Genomic DNA, 5,871 nt, shown 5'->3' on the forward strand with positions numbered 1-5,871 from the left:
TTCGAAGGACTAACATTATTAACATTATTCTTGGGAGCACCAGCATATTCAGATTCCTTTGAAGGGAGCTTGGATGCATCTGATGCACTCTTTGTGATAGGCTTGGCCACAGTTTGTGAAGAAACTTGCTTTGACCTAACAACAATATCAATCCTCGACCACTGTATCCTTTCCAAGACAACCTCTCCAAGTTTTGAGATCTCATCATTCAGAGAGAATGCAAGCACAATTTCAAGCCACTCAGCTACAAGCTTCACTTTGACCACTGCACATTCTGCTTGAATGGGAACTGTATGTAGCTCAAATTGCCTTGGATAAACTGTACCCCATAGGCCTCAGAGTACGAGGCCGAGCACGCCGAAACTTCCATGGCGAAATGACTTTCGAGGAAGCATATGAGTATTACACTCAAGGCATCTCAAACACATACCATCCCGGAGGTAGCTTCGAGTACGGTCGAGCAGGGATTCTACTACCCCCAGGTATGTAAAGTTCCTATGGTCCACAGTTGGGTCCATCGACCTTGTTACGAGAACCCGATTATGTCGAGTATCGCAGTGGGCCAACAGCAGAACCATATTAGCTAGGACCTCGCACACAACACCAACCTCACACAGCAGAACCAGGGGATGACAACATCCATGCACTACGACATCTCCGGTGTCTTCACCCATCTGGGCCTCGGTTCCAACCAGCTGCAGCACTACCCCGACCAGCAGTATGACCCCAACTAGCATAACTGAGTTTCATCTAAGCTTGGGGGTGTATCCAAGTTGTCCGACCCACATCTGTTCTGAATTGCAATGCTACAGTAAAATAATAAAAATATATATAATAAAATAATAGGAATAGTAATAATAACAATAGTATTAAGAAAAATCATGCTTTAAAAACTCCAAACTCATGTGTGTGGAAATTTGTGTAAGCCCTTATATTAGAAATGATGAATAGTTGCTCTACTCATGCTCTGCAAGTGCCTTGTATATAGCTTTTTACTCTCCTAGTACTTGAACTTGTTGGCCATGGAAATTGTTATCATGGAAAATTTTGTTTTTTTGTGGCGAGCATGAGTTTGATTGCCAAGCCTAAGTTGTTGTGATATTAGAGATAGTTGGAATTGGAATAAAACTGCATGCTCTAGTAGGAACCTCTCGTAAAGATCTCCCCTTTGGTTTACATGTCCTATCGAGAGCCATAATGATTTATCCTTTGAACCGATATAAGCTATCTTGAGTTGCTTTGAGCTTTGCTGAATGGTGAGTTCGTTCAGGAAAGATACTTGTCATCTACCTATCTTTCTTCTTTGCGTACCCATTGTTTTGCTAGCCTCAAAATATCTAGCATATCAACTATCTACTCTGGGTATTCACATCCACTTCCGTTAGATAATGCCACTCACAACAATGCCCAAAATCTCCACAGTGATCCCATCCGTCCACAAATGGTCTATCCAAAAACAACATTCCGCAGTTATATCTGCATGGAGTATGGTTTAAAAAAAGACAAAAGACAAAAAAGAGACGAAGAAAAAGAAACAAAAGAAAGAAGAGTTAAAGACCCAATCTACCATACTCCCCCAAAAGAGTCATAAAATAAGGAGCTTAAATAAAAAGACCAGAAAATTTCTAAGTGTGAGTCCATTTCCTCCCTCTCCCCTGAACATTTTACCTTCTATAAGATCAGGATTTGATCGAGTACCTACCTCGTGCGAATCATTCTTCAGCTCAGCAATGCAGGTAACCAAGGTATGCTACACTCTTTCTACCCATGAACTCCACATATCAGCTTTAGAATAGGAAGAAGATGGTCAAAATATCTGACCATAGTGAGGATTATACACCTTTAGCGCATGAGAGTACCGTTGGGGAATCTTAAACCGCTTTTGAAAAACTTGCAAAACTCTGAGAAGGAACTTGAATAGGAAGCATGAAATATTCTGCTAAACATTGTTCAGTCTCTCAACCGCCCAATATGAGGGATGAAATGCAAGTAAGCCCCACATGTCGGAATCCCAGGTATTCTTGACATTTCTTAGCGCAATCACTAGGAATGGTTAATTCCCAGCAACGGCACTAGAAATGCCTGTTGGCGGTCCTTAGTGCAATCACTAGAAATGAGGGCGCCGAACCCATCCTAGCAACTGCACCCAAGGGGTGCCACTCTCGTGGTATAACCAATACGATTACAGATGGATCCGCAAGCGCACGGATATACCGTTGTAGCATTTCACCCGGAGAGTAAGGGTATTGTCATTTATTTGTGTCCCAAAGGACGGCAGCGGCAAAGGTATTGTACTAAACATTAACCATGACATTGTGCCTCAAGTAATAGGCAATGCTCTAACAGGGGTTAGTACAAATAAAAGAATAAGCAAGGGTAATACGACACAGCACACATCCATACTACAAGAGGAAGGAATAAAGGAGAGAAACTATAAAACAAGGAACTACTCTATCGTACGTCAAGTCAGCTGGAGCTTAGGCTAGGTTAGGTGTCCTAGTGCTTCTATCCAAAGTTGGGGTCATGTTAGATCATGGTTAGGACTGCAGGTGCAAGGAAAATAGGATAGCGGGGAGAAGGTCCCGTACCAGAGTACATCCAGTCCCGTTACCTCTTTGCATGAACTTCTACACCGAACCCGAACGTCGGGGAGTACGCTAAATGCAACACCGCTGTTACACCGGACGGACAGGGCTGTCACCACCTGCCGTCTACCCCAGTCACACCGTGCAGCACGGTCATATCCGAAGGATCCCGCATATCCGAGTACCACGCTCGTGTATGAAGTCACTACTCTAGTGCCCCCAGGTCTCCCACCCTTCGGATGGACGAGTAAAACACTAGAGCAAGCCCGAAAGCACAACGAACCTCTATCCGTACCTGGATCATCTGGCCTAACCAAGACCATAGCATAACTTATGAACGATCTAAGCATGGATTGATAAACTATCAAGATAGTAAAGCAACCATGGCAGAACTCTATATTATGAATAGAAGTCTGACAAGTTGGATACAAAGCCATACCAGGAGCCGAGGATTGCTCAACGACTCCGATGACAACTTGCTCGCTAAAGAGAACTAGCCTAGCTCCACTACCTAGCTAACAGAGCAAGAGAGAGGAGAGTCTTCTTGGAGAGAATGGAATGAAGTGTGTGTGTGTGTGTGTGTGTGTGTGTGTGTGTGTTGAGAGGGGGGGAGAGGCCCTATTTATACTACTTGGAGGTCGGTTTCCCTCCAACACATATATGGAAGGTGATCAGGTGCCTTGGCCGTGAATGCTCCTCGAGATGCACCTAGACGCATTGCAGGCCAGGTTCGGTCGACCCTAGGGGTTGGCCGACCCCACCTGTCAGCTGTTCGTGCTGATCCTTTGCTGGGTGGTTGATTCGTTGGATCTTATCCTTATCATCTAGTGCATCTTACGTGGAGGCCCCGTTTCCTCTGACATGTGGGCCCTCTTTGTAAGGGTGTGACGTAGGATGCGATATTCTGTGTAGTTATGTGGCATCTACTGTGTGTTTTCATCTTATTCCGCTCTTGCTCATCTGAAATGTACAAAACTCGAAAATAACTGTGGAGCGAGGTTAGTGATACAAATATGTGAGTAAAGCATGTAGTTTTCCTTTATTATTGAGTATAGTTGACGGGTGAAAATGGCACTTAAGCACCATCAACAACTCCCCCAATCTAGCCCTTTGCTCGTCCCAAGCAAAGTTTTAGACTTAGGTTGTTGATCAGGAGTTGCTACAATGTCGCATTCCTGACTTATGCCCAAGGCACAACCAAGTGTTCTTACCTTTATTCTGAATAAGTTGGCCTTGTTCGCACCTTTTACCTTACTCCTGTGGGGCTTATAGCATCATCCTCATCTTTGGCGGTTGAGGGTCAGAACGGCTTGTAGAGTACCACTTAACACTCCTTTGTTCAACCGTCAATCCGGAGGTTTTTATAAAGTTTTTGAAAAGAAATATTGTAGTTCCTTGGGTGATCTCTCGGATCGCTCAAATGTGTTTCATTCCTCACCAAGGCCTTTTTTTGTGCCTTTGTTTTTCCATCCTACTTCTAATGGCTCTTTTTGGTGGATCTGTAGGTATGGAGGATATAATGGCAAACTTGCTTCTCATATTTCGCTAAGTCAAAGACCGGATCCAAAGGAGAAACAAGTCATAAGCCTTGATCAAGATGTGCAAGTGTGTGGATATTTTTGGTGGATGAAACTTCTTTATATGATTTCTCTCTCCCTTGTAATATCTTTGGTATGGGCTATATTTTCTTTTTCTTCTTTTTTTTGACATGCCTTGTGGCATGTGGCATACCTTCCTTGGGTATGCATCTTTCCTCTTTTTTTTGTCATGCCTTGTGGGCATGTGGCATACTTTCTTTGGGTATGCATTTTTTATTTCTTTTTGTATAGCCCATACATCATGATGATAACTTTGGAGAGAGATAAACATGGTACAATATGGAGTTTTATTTGTGGATGAATGGGGGATGTACTTGCTATCTTCCAGGTGTAGAAGTATAGCATGTGAGTGGACGTGTACGTGATCTTGATCATGGGCGTATGAAGTGATTCTCACAAAGGGTCACAACAATTTGACAAAGCTCAATGAGAAGACAAGTTGCATATGTAGAAAAGGCTTTTCAATCTTGTAACTCATATGGCTCTAGATAGGAATTGCATATCACTGAGGAACTTTATTCCATTTTTGTATTTTTGAAAAGAAATACTCCGGATATCAAACATCACGTAGGAGAAGATCATAGCAACTCTTTTCATCCATATCATAACCCACAACAACCTAGATTCGAATTCTGTTTTTCGCTACCCACAAGTTTCAAGCTTAAGGTTTGAACATCTAGCCACCAAACTCAGAACTTAGGGAGAGCACAAGGTTGTAACTAGGCATATGAAAGGAACTAACAAAGCAACTATTCATCAGCTCAACAAGGAAAAACTACACATGCTTACTACACATACTGGAAAGCAAGTAAATATTTTTGGGTTTTTAAAGGTTTTGTCAATTTTTATTTGATTTTAGTTATGCAAATTTTTATGGATTTTCAGAATTTTGCAAATTTTTGTTTGGTTTCTGTTATCGCCATAATTTAACAGGTTAATTAATGGGCCGCAAGTGAGTTGGGCTTAATGAAGAAGTTGAAGGAGGCTTACGAATCGGCTCCTGCGTGAGCATTTGGGCCATGTGGGCCATGTATCTTTAGACTTAGTTCAGATTGAGTTAGAGATGGAGTCCGATATGGACACATTAGTTTCGATTGTTTCCCAAGTCTCCGGACTATAAATATGTACCTTATGTTATTCGTAAAGAAGAGAACGTCATCACGTTTGCAATCAACAACCCTTGGTGCACCGCCACCCCTATTCCTAGGGTTTCATCCTAGTAAGCGCCATGCTGCCCTGATCGCTTCTTGCGATCAGGGCAGCGTTGTTCTTACTTTTACCTTGGTATTACTCGTACTGAAGCATTTTTTGATGGCGAGTAATGCTAGTTATCCTGATGTTTGTAGCATGGCTTTAGTAGATCTATCGTGCTTTTGTTGCTTATCATCTACGAATATCATGTTATCTCTGTGCAAGTCACGTTTCAATCTTATGCTAATTCTTGTTGCATAGAATTAGTTGCATGGAGATAACACCCTGCTTCTTTTATATCTAATAGATCTAGTCCGTTATGGTTTGCTCTTATATTTAAGAGTTGGTGTAATATCTGCTAGGTTAGGCCTTGCAAACGGGTTGGATGATCCGGTGACGTATTAGATGCTTTGCCTTAGTCTTAACAGGGAATTGATCCGGGAATCGGCTTTAGCTTGTTCTTAGGCCTCTATTCTGGTTAAGGTTTAGTTATTCAT

This window comes from Panicum virgatum, chromosome 6N (genome assembly GCF_016808335.1).
Source record: "Panicum virgatum strain AP13 chromosome 6N, P.virgatum_v5, whole genome shotgun sequence".
Lineage (NCBI taxonomy): Eukaryota > Viridiplantae > Streptophyta > Magnoliopsida > Poales > Poaceae > Panicum > Panicum virgatum.